The 18,278-nt window shown below is 39.7% G+C and overlaps 1 protein-coding gene across 8 annotated transcripts in view; it reads left to right on the top strand.

The window, feature by feature from the left end:
* Nucleotides 1–4,779: 4,779 nt before the first annotated feature.
* rbfox3a (RNA binding fox-1 homolog 3a) overlaps nucleotides 4,780–18,278 on the top strand; it is an 869,263-nt gene continuing 855,764 nt past the window's right edge. For 5 of the 8 annotated variants that reach the window (XR_006375924.1, XM_044178304.1, XM_044178312.1 and 2 more), the window contains exon 1: nucleotides 4,785–5,040. The gene's annotated coding sequence lies outside the window, so the exon portion shown is untranslated. Of the gene's footprint in view, nucleotides 5,041–18,278 lie in introns of all 8 variants that reach the window. The other 3 variants (XM_044178308.1, XM_044178314.1, XM_044178310.1) reach the window with 3 other exon arrangements.

The following is an 18,278-nucleotide window of genomic DNA, read 5'->3' as shown; positions in this document are numbered from 1 at the left end:
GGATTACAGGGTGGAGCTGGATTTATACAGTCTGGCACACACTGTCTGCATAGCACCCTCCCAGTTCTTCCTCTGAAACTCCTCTGTTCCCACAAAAACACCCCAAATTTTCATTCCCTGCCTTCCCTAGCTGAGGTTTCCTGGTAACACTGGTGTTTCCTTGTCTGCCCACCACCCAACCTGCAAAGCCTTACTTTTTCTCAAGTTCACTTTTGCTGAAGCTGCTCTCTCATACATATCTAGAGTATTACTCAGGAACTCCACATCCCTCTCCACCAGGAGCCATCTAACCCACAGCAGCAGTGAGTTTGTTGAGCTCGATGTTGGCATCCAGGACAGCTCTGTCCACTGAGCCTAGCTGAGGAAGCCTCTGTAGCAGTTGGTCCAGACACTCTCTGTTACAGTCTCCATCCTGAAGAGGGCACTGTAAAACTCTATGGCATGTTAAAGAAGGAGGAGGTGGGAGCATCCATGTCTCTATTACTGGTTAATTGTGACCTGACCAAAGCCTTTAACTGTCTCAAATAAAAATGACCCTAATTCCTGTTTTATTTTGTTGAAGACTGCACTGTAAAAAAAAACCCTAAAATAATGGTCAAATGACTGGCAGCAGTGGCTGCCATACAAAAACCGTAAAATTAAGGTAAAATATCCTAATTCAAATAGTGCAAAAACAATGCATTTATAGAAATTTTCATTAAAGGTTTTGCAGAGAAACACTGTTATCTTACAGATTTTTCCTAAATTATTATGATCAAACACCTACCTAAAGTGTTAACACATGCTCAAGATTGTTAAATTTTAGATTTTGGATGACAAAGTAAAACAGATCAAATCATCTCAAACTTTAACTTGCAGTGTTTGTTTTTAGATGTAATGTTTAAATATGTAAAGTAATATTAAAAACCATTAAACATACAATCTAAACATAATATGTAATGATTTAGTTTTGTAGAATTACAGTATAAACCTTAAATGAAATAAATTTAATTTTAATTTTAATTTTATTAGTTTTTTCAAATTCTCATAAAATATGAGCTTTAAGATTACTGAAATATCGTCACCTGAAAACATACTGAAGAAATACAAAACAAGTTGATACATCTACAAGATTTTCACAGTTTCAATAAAAGTGGGGTTGAAAACATAATTACAAATATGTAAAGTACACACCACATACAAAATATGTTAAGTACATACCACTATTGATTCTAAAACACTTTTATTGAATGTATTCAGATGTAAATTTACAATATCAACCAGTTATTCACAAGCAGTTCTTCAGAGTTGAAAAACTAAAAATGGCTTTCTCCATGTGTCTATCTGTCTGTCTATTGGGGTTACTATCATGATGAGATCATGATTTCACCTTTGAAACAGATGTGTTGTGCTGTGTTGTTTTTTAGCTAGCCTTTTCCAATTCAGTTTTACATTGTTTTCCACAATATTCTCCTGACCCCTGGGGGCTCCGGTCCAATAAAAAATAATTCAGTTTTATAAATATTTTGCTTCAGGAAGTTCTGGGCCATCCAGCATTTGAGGTCTAGGATGCAGTTGTTGAGTGCATTAATTTGATAAAAATCATTGGGGTTAAAAGAGAGTTAAAATTGAGTGTCATCTGTGTAGGTATGGAAGCTGACATTATGCCTGCGGATGACATGCCCCAGGGGGTAACATGTAGAGCGAGAAGAGTGAACTGAGGACAGACCCCTGAGGTACCCTGCAGGTCGTCTTCACAGAGGATGACCATGAGTTGCCAATGGCTACACTAAAAGATCGAATAAGTAGGAATAAAACAACTTTAAAACAGAACCAGCGAGATGCCAGATGCCAACCCAGTGTTTTTTCTTTCCAATGAAATAGAATGGTCAACAGCATCAAATGCAGCACTTTTTTTGTAAGGTTCTTTAGTGGTCTTAGTGTGAGGGGCATGTAGATCCCCCATGGACTCTTATTTTAGACAGGGAGATACACATGCTTTAAGGATTTTTGTGTTGATATGTGAACATGTGTGGGTGCAGACATTCTCTAACATTTACATCCTTGCCAAAACTTACACAAAAGTCTAACATAACTAAAACTGAAGTTTTTCCAGCATCAGCAGCAACCAACAGATCATTCCTCACTTTTAGGAGTATTGTCTCTATACTGTACTACATACTGAAATGTCTCAAAGAGCCTGTTTCTGTTTAAAAAAGTGATCACTTGCTCAGCAACAACTTTTTTTTAGAACCTTCTAAAGAAAAGGCAGTTTGGAAATTGGTCTGAAGTTATCCATGGAGTTAGGTTCTAAAGAGGATTTTTTCAGAAGGGGTTGAACTATTGCATTCTTAAAATAAGTAGGGACAGAACCAGTCAATAATGACATGTTAATTATGGTGAGAATATAGAGACTGACAGAGCCATATACTTCTTTTAGAAATCTCACAGACAGGATGTCAAGAACACAGGAAGAGGGCGACTGTGGCTTAGTGGTAGAGCGGGTCTTCCACCAATTGGAAGGTTGGTGGTTTGATCCCGGCTTCCCCCAGCCCACGTGTTCTCAGTTTCCTTGAAACTGAATGAGATATGTAGTTGAAGCGCTTCGAGTAGTCAGAATGACTAGAACGTCGCTATAAGTACAGTCCATTTAGTTGAAATTGTTGTTTTGCGCAGGAGGGGGAATGTGCATTCTGATGCTAGAGACAAAAAAAATTAAATATTCTTCACTTTTTTGATGGGAGGAGTCCATACTGACAGTTGGAGGAGCCTCTGTGGCATGGTTAATTACATTGAACAAAACCCTGGAGTTGTCAGTTTTCTTCAATAAGATTAAAAATACTATGCTTTGGCATTTTTAACTGCTGTCTTAAAATTACTCATAGAAATGAGTAGCTGTTAGTCTAGAGGCTTTACACTTCTGCTCTGCCCTATGACAGTCCCTCTTTAGGGCACGTATGCTGTCAGTTATCCATGGGAGGGAGACTTTAGAGTGTTTTTTCTGCTTAAATGGTGCAATTTGGTGCAGGATCTGGGTGCAGGTATTATTCAAATTATTTTGGACTGTGTCGACATCTTGACTTGAGGAAATGTCAACTGAAGAAGACAGGAGAACATCTGTGAAATTGCTCTTTAAGATATGATAGTGCCTGACCATAAAGAGCTTTGTGGGTGAGGGGAAGGATTTTCAATTGTAATCTGGATTTTACAGGGAGCCAGTACAGAGAAACTAATATTGGAGAAATATGTTCTCTTTTCCTAGTTCTTGTCAGTACATGTGCCACTGCATTCTGGATCAATTGGAGAGTCTTAAGGGACTTATTCGGGCAGCCTGATTATAAGGAATTGCAATAGTCCAACCTAGATGTAACAAATGCACGGACTAGTTTTTCGGCATCCTTTTGAGACAGGATGTGCCTGATTTCTGCAATGTTACATAGGTGAAAGAAAGCAGTCCTTGAAGTTTGTTTCATGAGGGAGTTAAAGGATGAATCCCGATCAAAGATAACTCCGAGGTTCCTTAAAGTGGTACTGGAGGCCAAGGTAATACCATCTAGAGTAACTATATCTTTAGATAATATGTCTCGTAGGTGTTTGGGGCCAAGTACAATAACTTCAGTTTTGTCAGAGTTTAACATCAGAAAATTGCAGGTCATCCAGGTTTTTATATCCTTAAGGCATGCTTGAAGTTTAGTTAACTGGTTAGTTTCATCTGGCTTGTTCAATAGATATAATTGGGTATCATCCGCATAACAATGAAAGTTTATGGAGTGTTTCCTAATAATATTGCCTAGAGAAAGCATACACTGTATAAGGTGAATAGAATCGGTCCAAGCACAGAACCTTGTTGAACTCTGTGACTAACTTTGGTGTGCATGGAGGACTCACTGTTAATATGTACAAACTGAGATCAATCTGATAGATAGGATTTGAACCAGCTTATTGCAGTTCCTGTAATGCCAATTACATGTTCCAGTCTCTGCAATAGGATGTGACGGTCAATGGTGTCGAATGCAGCACTAAAATCTAACAAGACAAGTACAGAGACACAAACCAGGTTTGGGTTCGGGAGGCAGACACCATCTCCATATTTAAGAGTAAGCTTAAGACTTTCCTCTTTGATAAAGCTTATAGTTAGGGCTGGCTTGGGTGAGCCCTGAACCATCCGTTAGTTAAGCTGCTATAGGCCTAGACTGCCGGGAGACTTCCCATGATACACCTCTTTCTTCTCTACTCCTCTCCCTCTCCATCTGTATGCATTTTTATCCCATTACTGCATGTTACTAACTCGACATCTTCTCTCGTAGTTCTGTGCTTTCTCATTTCTCTCCTCTCTCGTTCTGTCGCTTTCAGCAGGTATTTCTGCCTCCAGAGCTGCAGAGACTGGATCTGTGGTTGTGGGCCACTTGCTGCCCCCGTGTTCCTGCTTGACAACTGCTACTACAGTTGTTGTTATTGGCTTTGTTACTATTACTGTCATTATTATTCCTATAGCTGTCATTCGTATTGTTATTATTTTATTAATATTAATATTACCACTACCATTAAATTACTACTATTTTAAAATTCTAGGTGGTCTTTGCATTGTGCTTCCCTCTCCCCCACCCTCTCCCTTTCTCTCAAAACCTTTCTCTCTCTCTCAAAAACCTCTCTCTCTCTCTAAACCTCCGTCTGTCTCTAAATCTCTCTCTCTCTCAAAACCTAACACACCACGCTCCAGCTCTCCCCTAGTGTAGCTCACCCGCTCAACTCAAACCAAACAGATCCATTTACATACACATATATCTTGCTTCCTTTGCCTCTCTCTAAAGCCCCCCCTCCTCGATCTCTCTTTCTGACTCTCTCTCCCCATCTCAGTCTCTCGGTCAGAGCAGTTTGTTCGGCAGAGGGGTATAACAGAGTAGATTGCGCGTTTGCTGTGGCATGTGTGTGTCCAGAGCAGCGATCGAAGTGAAAACGGAGAGAGGAATAGACAGATAAGCAGATAGAAAGGGAGAGAGAGAGAGAGACATCCAGAGGCAGGACTGAGCGGACTGAGAGAAAGCAACACTCCTCACCACCGTGAGTATTGTACTGTATAGACATGCTTTTCTCCATTCACTCACTATTGAGGGAGCTGTTTCCTAACTATCTGAACTGGGTTGTGTGTTTTACAGTCGACAGGCGTACACTGTACAGAGTAGACAGCAGGAGTACAGTATAGATGCATGGGAAGATGCACATGATCATTTTCAAATTGTTCTAAATGTACCTAAACTCACAGATACACTTTCTTTTTCATGTATTGTTTTTTTCTTGTGCAACTTAGGTGTCTCTGGTTCACTCATCTCTTGGTCATGTATTTTATACATTTGCATGCTTTTCCACAGGCAATTCATATACTTCTTTCAGTGTTGTGTGTGAAATGCATTGCATTTTGATTGGAACTACATTACTGAAATCATACTATGTGGGCTGCTGACATGTATATGGTCTTTTTGTTTCACTAGATGTATATAGACCACAATGATTGAGCTGCAGATCTACATATACACCACTGACAATGTCACAGTTTTGGTGTGTTTTACTTTTTGGTCCTTTTGCCATGTGGTCTTGTCCTGAGGTAATGTTCCTTCACACTTTTTCTCTTACATACAAATATATTTGTAACATTTCTGCACATGTAGATCTGATCTATATTCTGAACTGAAACAATGCCATGCTTTCTTGAGTAATATTTCCCAGCACTGGTCTTGAAATGTATCTTGACTCCCCCTAGTCACCACCACCAAAAGCTGAGGGAAGGCTGGAATCAGTTACTGTAATGGTCTTTCCACATTAAGAAAAGATTTGTTAATTTTAGTTGCTCCATTTCTCTCACAGAGTGTTAGAAGAGAGGACTGCAGGATATACCGGAGACATATTGTAAAGTGCAGTGTTGATGCTGAGAGAAGCAGAGAGAAGAGGTTATAGGGGTGGCGAGGAGAGAACTAAAAAGAGGGATTATGATAACTTCCTAAAATGAGGGATTGTGATAAATGCCATCCCTTCTTTTATTCCTCCTTCCACACTCACAGTAATTATTTCTGGAAAACCACTTTCTTTCTGTGGCTTCTCGGTGGCTTTTGTCAGCTCTATTTTCCTTCGTCAAAGGACATGAAGTCAAAATCAGGCGCACTGAAACGCCCCTGCAGAATTATGAAAATTGTTTTAGAATGCCATGTCCCAACGTTTGCTGAGTGACATTTCACATGTTTTAATTTGTTGCAGCTCTTTGTATATTTACAACCAGTGGTTTTATGTGTTCATGACATTCACAGATTTATTGATTTATTTAATATGAAATGATTCACAATCCATCCAGTATAACATGTGCTTGAGCTTTGCGGTCATCATACTGTAGATATTTATATTGAGAAACCACTTCATCCAGCATGAGAATACTATGAAAAGCACATTTCTTTCATAAAGAAAATGTGTTTCTAACTGCAAGGGAGTGTGTCTGTTTATCATATACAGAGCAAGTAGGAAGAAAATGCAGAAATGATTTCCATGAGTATCTGCACAAGTGTGTTTGTGTGTGTGAGTGTGTCAAGGAGGGTGCTTTCCTGGTAGTTGGGGCCTGCCAGGTTTTGGAGGGAAATCTCGAGGGTAGGATATCTGTGGCTTTTGTTGGGATTTACTCTCACAATAAGCATTTAGTGGGTGACACTTGGGCAGGGCGTGTCTACATCAAAGAGGCTTCTCAGCATGGAGTAGCAGCTACGCATCAGGATACACTGCTGCTGCTGTGTGGCAGAGCTGGGAGAAAGTTGGTTTTAGTGTTATTTTTTAAAGGGAAGACAAATTCCAGGCAGTGTGTGATGAGTGTGGGCATGTCGGAGCACTGCTGGGTCCATGCAAGTGTGTGTTTTATGCTGTGTATGTGCAGATGTAAGGTTCTTTAGTGGTCTTAGTGTGAAGGGCATGTAGATCCCCCATGGACTCTTATTTTAGACAGGGAGATACACATGCTTTAAGGATTTTTGTGTTGATATGTGAACATGTGTGGGTGCAGACATTCTCTAACATTTACAACTTTGCCAAAACTTACACAAAAGTCAAGAATAGAGGAGAAAAAACAAAACTAAACAGAGTTTAGACAAAGATTACCAACTGTTTCATCATCACCCAATAATTCCTACAATAACAATTCATTCTGAATGACATATTCCATTTACAGCTTTCTTTTTCTCATAAACATCCATTTTCATTACAGAACAATACACTTTACCCTTCAAATGCTTCTGTAATTTATCACACACACACTTTTCTGACTGTCACAGTCAGACACCATTCAAAAAGTTTCCCCTCTGAAAGCAGCTCCCCTCATGCATACAAAACCCATACAAAAATTCCTCTGTATCTTTTTTGTGGGATTTGTACAATATTTCACACACCGCCTAATCTCTTTAAGCAGAGTTATTATCCTAGCCCACGATGTATTGTATCACTACTTTAGCTTGTTGCACCTACAAGCTGTTTTTTAGTGAGCATCTTTGTTGGTTTAAAAGTACTGTACTGACAGAATAGATAAGTCTTTTTTCCTGAGGCCTAATCCCTCCTCTACACAAGAATGAGAGATGGATGGAGAAAAAGATGAGACAGTGAGAGAGAGACATTGGTGTTGAACACAGTGACAAGTCCCTAAGAAAATGTGCATGTGTTGTTTTGTGTGTTGCTGAAAACAATGCAGCAATGGAGGCTTTCAGAAGGGAGAGAGAGTGGGATTTGCATGTGAACAAGGGCTTTAACGGAGCCCTGAACCGTTAATACACATTCAGAGGTTTTGTAGCGAGCTGCCAGAGTTGTTCAGAAACAGGTGTTCTGCAAATCACAGCAAACATTCTCTCTTCCAAAATATTTTCCTCAGCAGCTCTATTCTCTGCCGCCGTTTGCTTTGCCAGCGCTATCAATAAGAGTTGGGCTCTTGATCAGGAACCATCCAAAAATTATTTTTGTCCTTTTAAATCCATGTGGATATAATGGACTCTGGTACAAACATACAATACTTTATTTTAAAGGTTAACATGTTTTTCAAAGAATCGTATTCTATTTTGTAGATATAGATGTGATTGTGTTAAAACACAGACAGTGTTATCAGCATATCACAAAGCACACACTTTCATTCCTTTGAGATGCGTTTAATATTTTTTGGTCAAATCTTGTGAATGTGCCTGAAACATCATCTCTGTCTGTATTTTGGAGATTGTCTGCATCATTACCCAAAACTAAGCAGCTACAGTGGCAGAGTGTAGAACACTAAATGGCTGGATGTATGAGCTGTTCCAGTGATGAAAGGAGCTTGGCAAATATGGCTGACAATTGCCATTACCATCTGAACATACCAGTTCAGCAAATTTTCACAAGTACATTATACTTATACTTACTGAAAGTCACATTTGGTGCAGGAGTGCACTCTCATATGCAAGGGTCAGCAGAGAATCTTATTGTACGCTTTATTTTAAAGCTCCACATTTTATTCACCTTGCCTGAGCTTGTTCAGTAATAATTTGTCCTCACATATAATTGCAGGTCACCAGAGTGTCCAGTGTGTGCCTGGGACTTCCTCTGCATTATAGTAAAATAATTTTTATTGGGTGCAGAATTCTAATCCTTTCCTTTAGGAAGGATGTCCGTAAAGTCCCAGCGTTCACTTAGGTGCTATTCGGGAGATTGTTTGTACCACTTCATTCACATTTTATTCCATTATTTATTAATTGAAGGTCAGTCGACAACATATACATGTGCTTGAATCAGTTTGAAGACTTGTTCACTAACAAAGGCCAACTGAGGTCCTAGAAAATTTACAGTAATGCTTCTTTAATAATCATTCTATCATGATTAAACTTTTATATGATTATTTTAGAATAAAGTTATTTTTATAGAATAAAACTAAGAAATGAATTCCAGCGTTGCCTACAGCCATGCAGTGTAATAAATAATGCGCAAAATGGCTGGCTTTTGATTAAGTCTGTCAACATACCCTTTGGCTATGTTACTTACATTAATAGCAGTCCTGATTTAAAATCATGTCTGACATTTTTATTGTTTAAATGACTGGCTTTTATTTATTTATACTTTCTTGAATCTAAAGAGTTGTGGCTGTGATGTTGTCGTATATGGTGTGGTATGGTAGTATGAGGATGAGGTAGCCGGATGACTACAGTGTTTATTGGGTGAAGTGGTATGCAGGCAGGTACAGGCAGACAGACCGGTAGGCAGACTGTTCAACAAACAGGCAATAGGCAGATAGGTTACCGGCTGGCAGTGGTGGAAACAGGGTAGTCCAATGTGGCTAAACAGGTCAATAAAAAGGTCAGCGATGATTTGTTCTGTCTCTTTCCTCTACGCCCAGACCTCGGAAGGTCTGTGTTACGAAGAACAAAGGATTAGGCCGCAACACAGGCGCCTGTCTTAGCCTTAAGATTTCTGGTTAGCTTACCGCTAATGAAGAGTAAGCAAGCTTCTCTTTTCTCCTGGCTTCGCCTCTAGCATGCAACAGACGGTTGTCTGCTACCACTGCCGTGTAATCTGCTTGGAACAGAAACACACAGCAGAACTGAACTCTCTCTTACCGCAGACCTGCGTAATTTCTGCAACAAAGTTTAGCGCCAACGGCTGCCACACACAAAGCCTACCAGCTAACTTCATATGCTAACAGGTACACAAAGCAAGGTAACGCACAACGGTTAACTCTGCAAGAACAACCACAGGCGGAGCAACCGGCTTCCTCCAACCTGTACAAGTGGACACTGCACAGCAAAAGACGCTTCCACAGCGGAACCACAATTCTTCCCAGCTTGGCTTGTCTACAGACGGGTAATGTAACAACTGGGTATAGCATAGAGTAACAGTATATACAGTATAGCAAAGCAAAGGACTGTTTAACATTTGTACATGTGACGTTACTGATGTGTTTTCATTGAGGTTTTATTGTTGTGATGTGTTTTCATCTGTTAAGTTGATTTGGTAGCCACATGCTGAGGTTGATGTTTGTGATGTTCACACAGACACAGGGTCTTGCATGCAACTAAATATCCTCTTTTCTAACTTGGCACTGTTAGCTTACAGATCACGCACATATACTTTGATTTGGCCTTAAACACAGACCACGTGACAGGAAGTAACTCCCACTGCACATGTTCCTTGTGGGTTCATGCTTGTGCACGCGAGACATACAGAGGCAGAACAAAGAAACATACACACATTCCTTTTGGCGCACACCCAGACCTGCGCACACACACACACACACACCCTTTGTTTTGTAGTCTAGTGTATTTAAAGTAGATTTCACATTGTGTGTTTTTGCGTTGTTTATCTTTTAAATAAATGCTTGTGTATATAATTATGCTGGCTTCTTTAATGTTGCACAAGAGTGAGTAATTTGCCAGCCTCTTCTATGTTGAATTCCAAATCTTTCATCCCACTAGCTATTAATGGTAATTTTGGTTATGGTTATTAATTTAATTAATAATCTTCCGAATTGATAGTTTAGTGTATTTTATGAGACTCAATCAATTAATTGGCAGTCATGTCTCTTCTTTAAGAAGAGTGGTGCCCCAGAGGACTTTATTCATTAAAGTTATTATTTATGAACAAGAACACTTGGGTCCATCATGCAAATGTGCCAGATTTAGCCATACAGGGTAATTTCCATCTACAGTCACTGGCAGGTTGATGGCATATGTGTGAGAGTGTGTTTCAGAGAGGCTGCCTCACATTTTGGTTGTTTAAATGTTTGTGTGTGTATACTGTTACTGCATACATACACAGCCAAGGTAAAGTAAAAACAATGGAGGTTGATATTTGTACTGACCTCTCCTTGTGCATGTGTGTGTGTGTGTGTGTGTTTGTGTGTGTGTGTGAGAGAGAGAGAGAGATTAATGGCACTCTAAATGATACACTTGATTATGTTCAATGGAGAGCTTTCTCCCCCCAGCCTTATTTATGTCCACACACTGCAGCCTGGACACACACCTATAAATCTGTTGCTGCTACAGACCACACACACACATCACACATGTCTCCAGCATCTCTAACACCCATATCTGCTCCCATTCCTTTCACCATCTGTTTAAAGGTATTGCTGTATTTTTCTCAGACAATTTCAAATGTTCATCTTCTTTCAAATCAGAAACTCGAACCTCAGGGGTTTTAGCCTCCCTGCAGTATATACACCCACTGACTTCCTCTGATACACCTATTCCACCCTGCAAAATGTTGCCCTCATGGTTTCACTCATGCATATCAGCCCTATACATATAGCCAACACTTTACTCTTTTTGTGGCTGTAGCCCGAGGCCAGAGCTTTGTGACTCATACCCTCTAAAAATTTCACCTTTGGATGTTCTTCTCAAACAGATACTCTCGAGGAGAAGGATGGGTGGGGGGAGGGTAAGGGTTTTGAGAGATTGAAAATCAATCGTTTGGAGTAAAAGGAGTAGAAAAAGTTGAGCGAGCGGAAAGAAACTTAATTTGAGCAAAAGAGAGGAACAACATAAAAACAGCAGTCAGCTCCTTTCTTTCAAAAATGTGCAAAAATTAACAAACGTGTGCATAAAGCAAATGATAAACATATGAATAGTTATAACATAGCATGCATATAAGTACTGTAGGCAACATGGTAAGGGAGTGGTGGTCTACTTCACTACATTTCAAAGGCAAATATACTTTTTACTGCACTACATTTATGAGAGCTCCACCCTAACCACCTACAACTGAAAATGCTAATGACACATTGATAGATTGGGAAGGCTGTGGTTTAGGTCGAGCGAGTTGTTCACTGATCGGAAGATTGGTGGTTCGATCCCTGGTTCTTCCCAGCCCGCATGTCAAATTGTCCTTGGGAAGGTACTGAACCCCAAATTGCTCCCGAAGGCTGTGCCATTGGTGTCTGAGTGTGTATATGAATGGCAATTAGTTACAGTATCCGTTCTGATGAGCAGTTGGCACCTTGCATGGCAGCCTTTAGAATGTGTGTGTGAATGGGTGAATGTTGACATGTAGTGTAAAGCGCTTTGTGTGATAGGAAGACTAGAAAGGCGCTATATAAATGCAGTCCATTTACCATTTTAGATCAGTAATAATTATCTAGTAATATAATGTATAACATAAAACTCAGGGGACATTTTTCTCTGTAATGAGTACTTTTGCTTTTGACACTTTAACTGGATTTTGCTGATAATGCTTATGTACCTTTACTAAAGTAACATTTTGAATGCAAATCTTATTTTCAGTGAGCACAGAGAAACTTTCCACTTTCAGCAGATAAATGTGAAAACAGCCTTCTAGTGTCAAACTCTGCACATACATTATTCTGCACAGTAAGGCTCAAACATCCGACTGTAGGAACAAGAAGAAAAACATATTTTTGAGTGGAGGGGGACTTTAACTTTTTTTTTAAAAGAGGAAGTTGGAAGATTTTTTAATTACTTCAATAGTGTGCTATTCAAGGAGTTGCATCATAACACAGTTGTGCACTGACTTTAACAATTAGCCACGGTGGTTACTTCTTGGTACAACGCCATCTGAGCTAAATATAATGAAATGATAAAATGCTTTATACCCTATTGATAAAAACTTCAAATAATGCTCTTTACTGTATCAAAATGGTTCTTATGTCAGAATGGAGGATATCAGCTAATTTTACCTATACCAGTGTATATGCCAGTTGAACAACAAGAAATGTCAGTACAGAAATACCATATGCTGTCCCCCACACTGCACATCTTTAACCAAATTTAAAAGATCAAAAACATTTGTGTTTATGTTAAAAAACAAATATCAGCCAATATATTATCGGAATTTTTTTACTCTTAACTATTGATATCGGCATTGGCCTGAAAAATCTAGCTTTGGATGTGCATAAGTCTAAAGGCTGTAAGTCTCAAAGTAATACACTGAATTAGTTTTAATCAAGTTTCACAGCAAAATTCTAGCACACTGACAATGCAAAGCAGCAGAGTGAGGCGTCCATTTTAATTGTGAAAATTCCACATTCTTGTGAGGTGACTTCACTGACTTGCATACAGCATGAACATGTCTACTAGCTGCTGTGCGGTAAAAAAAAAAGAAAGAAATTTCCAACTTGATCCCCCTTAAGAATTTCTTTGGGCATGTAGGCATAGTTTGCTGTCTCAATTAAGACAAATGAAACACATTAAACAGATGGATTTTACACAAAAATCTTGGTTTAAGCAACTTTAAAGACCACCATAAATGTCAGCTGTGGTAAATCTCCACCAGTGGAGAGCAGTGAGCGCAGGAACACCACCAGTTTCCTGAGGTACATTGTCTTTCTGTCTCTACCTCCATTCTTCGTCTTTCCTCTTCCATTTGATTTAGCTGTGTACTCAAGTTCAAATAAATACAGTCGGCCATCAAGTGATATGACTCGCCATGAAAATCTCTCTGGAGCCCTCTGGTTTCTTCTGCCTCAGACTGGAGGAATGCCAACTCTTGCCTCCTCATCTCTCTTTCCTCAGCCTGGCTCTCAAGTAGCAGCTGCATATACTGGTCCCACTGCTCCTATCCTCGCTGCAGGGCGGTCCGGTTAGCACTGTCCAGGCCTCTCAATGCATCAAGGAAGTCTGCATCCCTTTTCCTCTTTCCTAAATTTAAATAATAACACCAAAATACACCACAATAAATAAATACACAAGCACAGTTTGAAGTAGTAGCACATGTGTTCCTAGCCAGCAATGGTATATTGTGTTTTTTTTTTTGCAGCGTACATAATAATCATTATTTATATAACACTTTTCAAAATAAATGCTATGCACTCATGCAAGGCAATAAAGAAAGAATATTTGGTACTGTTAAGACAGAACAGCGCTAAGGTAAGGTAGAACAGGCAAAATGCACTATACTTTCACATTTGTGTGCTTCAGCAGGAGGGTCAAGGGCTGCTGGTGTTCGCAGGAGTGAACACACTAGTCATTGCAGCCTGCAGTTCAGTGTGCCCACCCGTTTCATCTGAAAAACGCGTTGAAAAAGAACCCCATTTGGTTTTGTCTCACTGCGACGACATTAACACGATATAATTTTGTACAATCAATATAGCAAAGCCTTGCCTTACGAACACCACGATTCTAGACCATTATTAGCGGTTAGCATTAGTGGTTGCCGTTAGCATGTAGCTAATGTTAGCTTTTGGCTAGGGTAACAATAGCATGATATCAGTTAGCTTTACACCATTTAACAAGCATCATGTGGGCCGTATGTGATTAACCTTTAACCCACTGCTTATCAATTTCCGTGTCTTCCATGGCTTCCAACAGTGCAGCAGCTGAGTCTTTCATTGCTGCTGTGACAGAGAAGGCCGGCCTGGGACCCAGCAACGCATCTAGACACTTGCTGGTCCGCCAGTTGAAGCTGTTGTTATGGTCCTTAATTTTCTTTGAATCATGTTTTAATTTTTTAATCTTCTCCCAACATTGTTTCCCGGTATGAACAACGTTCAGCTCACTTAACTTGCAGAAGATTTTCGAGTACACCTTATAATTGTAGGTCCAATTCCAGCTGGATTTCGTCCTCAGCATAAATGCTCAATAAGCCCTTGACTTCGTCATTGTTCCATCTGTCATATCCTTTCTTTTGTAACTCCATGTTACAGATGAGAAGGAAAATACAGCACAATGAACAAAATACAAACTGTACATGCAGTCGGTTTGTGGCTGCAGATTTTTAAAAATAGTGCCTGAAATATAATGCTGCGAGTACGTGACCAATCAGAAATGTTCGGCTTTTAGAAAGTACAGGAACTTTACAAAAGTACCTACCTACCCTCGAAGCAGGGACTTTTTGGGGGGTAAAATAATAAAAACTTAATTTAGACCCTGGAGTTCCTCCAAAGGTTCCTAGTCTCTGGGAAAAGTTCCTGTGGCGGAAACCACAGCTTTACTTAAACTTTGTCAAATGCAAATAGAAAACAGAGCTTCTGTACACTAATATCTGTGCACTCTGTTGTGTATACCTGAAGAAGGTCCTAACTCAAAGCTTGTATGTTATTAAACAAACACATAATGATAGAACACTCAGCCGTATATATAGACATTCCAGTAATTAGCCCCAATGCAAAACAACTGACTTGACACAATTAACTTTCCCCTTTTTTTAACCATAAACACAATCATTCCCTATCCCCATAACCTTGTGTTAAGGCTAGGCTACCATAACCTTATTGTAGGTTATGGTCACTAACCATAACCTAATCATTACCATGCACAGTTCTTGTAGAAAGAATTTTAAAAATGTTGGCATTGTACATAATCCAGGTTTTTTTCAAATACATCCAATAAGGTTGTGTAGAGTTATGAGATGTATGGAGTACAAAAATGAAGAAATGCATGAGACAACAAAAGATATAACACAAATATTGCAGACAGTTGCAATACCTCATCACACCATAGTCAAAAAAACAAAACAAATTAGATCATCAAATCAAACTCCCAGAGGCTGAAGTGACTCAAGAGAATTGATCCAGAACACTTCTCTCTGCAATCCTACCTCCTTGAAATTACATTTATGTACTACTAATTTTCAATAGCAAATACACTTTGAAAGAAACATAATGCTGCATAATTACTTTTCTATTAACATGAGGATACTATTATTTAATGTATTTTCCATGTCGTAAAATGTTGATACTAAATGTATTAGCAGAATGTTTACTAACGTATTTAATTTTTTCCCCCACAATATACACTCATAGAGACTAAAGCATGAAAAACTGTTTTATTGTTTCGGCACTGAAAGCTCTTCGTTAGGCAGAGATGGTGTATTGGTTTAATTATTGAAAACAAAAGTGACTTGAATGACGAGACACAATGTGTTTACTTTAACATTTAACCATAAACCACTATCTTTACCTAACCTTCAGTGCTTTTGTTGCCTAAACCTAACCACACGCAGGATTCAGGCTGTGAACCCCTCTCTCTGGGGTTACATCTATGGCTTTGTAAGCCATTTTATGATGTACAAACTACAGAAACTACAAAATTACAGACAGGTAAATATGCCAAATTACTAAAAAATTAATTTAGCATCTTCTTTAGGGCCATGGACAGTGATTCTATGAAGCTCTTAACAGTCGAGTATCCAGTCAGACAACAGTGCCTTATTTATTGTTGGAAAAAGCTGTATTCCACCATCATTATTGTATTCCACCACCATCATGTTGTGGTGCTTTCAGCTCGATTGGACATAAGACATGGACGTAAATGCCAACTGGCAGTATGGGTGAGAAACCAGCAATCACATCCCTGTTGCTGAACTACTGTGGAACTAGTTAGCTAGTAGTAGGGGACAGCATGAAACTGTGTTTATGTGAAGCTCCTCACCAGGATCCTGACAGGTGAAGAATTGACTGGGGGCTTTCTGTGTGTCACTGTTGATCCATAGCTGTCTTCACGCTCAGGCCATGTCAGTGGGATGTTTTAGTGGTCTTGTAATCCTAAATGACTGGCCTCTGTGCCTGCCAATCATGCCCCCTAGGTTCAGTCAATAGTGGGCTATAACGGCAGGTTGGGACAAGGACATTTCCTTTCTGATATAAGTGCTGACCTTAAATCCGCAGAGACAAAGAAAGTCACCAAACTGTTGTACAAGACCTCTAAAGGAGGAGACTGGAGACAAAATTAGGTTCTGCTTTTTTTGCTTTCTTTCTGTCTTTCTCCATATCTTTCTCATTCTTCTACCTGTATGTCCCCTGCTATTGTGTCCCCTGCTATTGCTCCTGTATTTTCCTTCTCCTCTCAGTCTGGGTTTTTATATTTAGCCTTAGCCTGTCCTGCCTCATACACTGTTCCCCCTCTTGCTCTTCCTTCTCCATCTCCATGCTCTTCTCCTCCTTACCTCATTCTCCTCCTCTTTTCTTTTTTTTCACCCATCCACTGGCTCACCTTCACTCACCCCTGGTGCATCTGACAGCCAAGCGAGAGACAGAGAGAGAGAATGAGAGAGACAGAGAACGTGGAGGAAGGAGTGCAGGTGGCCGTCAGATTGCTGTAAAGGGCCTGAGAGTTGACAGCTATGGGAAAGGACAGTTGACCCCTCTTATATAGGGAAAGGGAGTAGAGATGGGGGGGAGAGACGGAAGGTGGGATGAAGAGAAAGGGCAAGAGAGGAGAGAGGAGTGCGTGAGATGGAATGGCATAATATCAGTGCTATAAAAAGTCCATTCAATTTAACCATTTCAAGCTTCGCCTCCAGTTCAATCTCCTCTGTCTCTGTTTGTGTGTGTTTGTGTGTATCTGGTTATGACACCAGGGTGCATGTTCACAGCTGCTTAGAGGTGAGATTTTATTGGTTAGTTTTGTTCTGTGTCAATGCTGTTATATCATATGCCCTTGCATTATCATTATTGTGCAATATATTTTTAATTTTTACATGTCCAAGTTTTATTTTTATTGTTAAATGTGTAAATATGAGCATTGGTAAAACCAATGACATACAGTAAAAATGACACCTCTACATGTAGTTACAAACACCTGATGTAGACTTTCACAGTAACAGAAGTACTACTCCACACAGCAGCTGGATGCTAGTGATCAGTGTATTTCAGAGGACAATATCAATATTTTGTCAGCTTCAAACCACTACTGCTGACAATTTTCCAAAACAGTCTCCAACTTTGACAGGGCACACAGTGTGGTGCAGATCAGTGTAAGCTTCAAATTTCAACACATCAAGCAACTCTTCTCCAGCACACTACTTTATTCTGCAAAGGCTTTCATCCATCTTGCCTTCATCTGGATGGTTTTTGAGATTGTTTCCTTTCTTTTGCATCCATCAATCACTCATGTGACCTATAAATCACCATAAATGCAAAATATACAAAACAATTCAATCATCTTTTTAGAACAGTGTATTACCACTGGGCTACAACAGTATTTACAAAATCTAAATATTTGCTGTTAATCATTAGATACCAAACAAAGAATCAAACTGCATCAACACAGAGAATTAATGCCACTGTGACTGTGAGTCTTGAATAAATGCATACAAGACTTGATGACAGCAATCAAAGGAGGACTGAGGCTGCTCTGCAAGTCATTTAAATACAGTTAGAGGTTTTGATTTTTTTCCCACCTCCTCTACACTCTCATAGCCTTTAACATTCAGTTACCTGGCTCCCGCTGCCATCAATCTGGCTGGAGGTTAGCGGTGTCATGCCACTGAATTGCTGTTGTGTGTAGGAGCTGCAGCCCCCTGTTGTCCAATCAAGACACATTAACTTGCGGCCCCTCCATCTGCACCTAAGGGAGCCCAGGGGAAAT

The sequence above is a fragment of the Siniperca chuatsi genome, linkage group LG20 (assembly GCF_020085105.1).
Source record: "Siniperca chuatsi isolate FFG_IHB_CAS linkage group LG20, ASM2008510v1, whole genome shotgun sequence".
Taxonomy (NCBI): Eukaryota; Metazoa; Chordata; class Actinopteri; order Centrarchiformes; family Sinipercidae; genus Siniperca; species Siniperca chuatsi.
The sequence above is the reverse complement of the archived record's forward strand: the minus strand, read 5'-3'. Positions and strand labels throughout refer to the sequence as shown.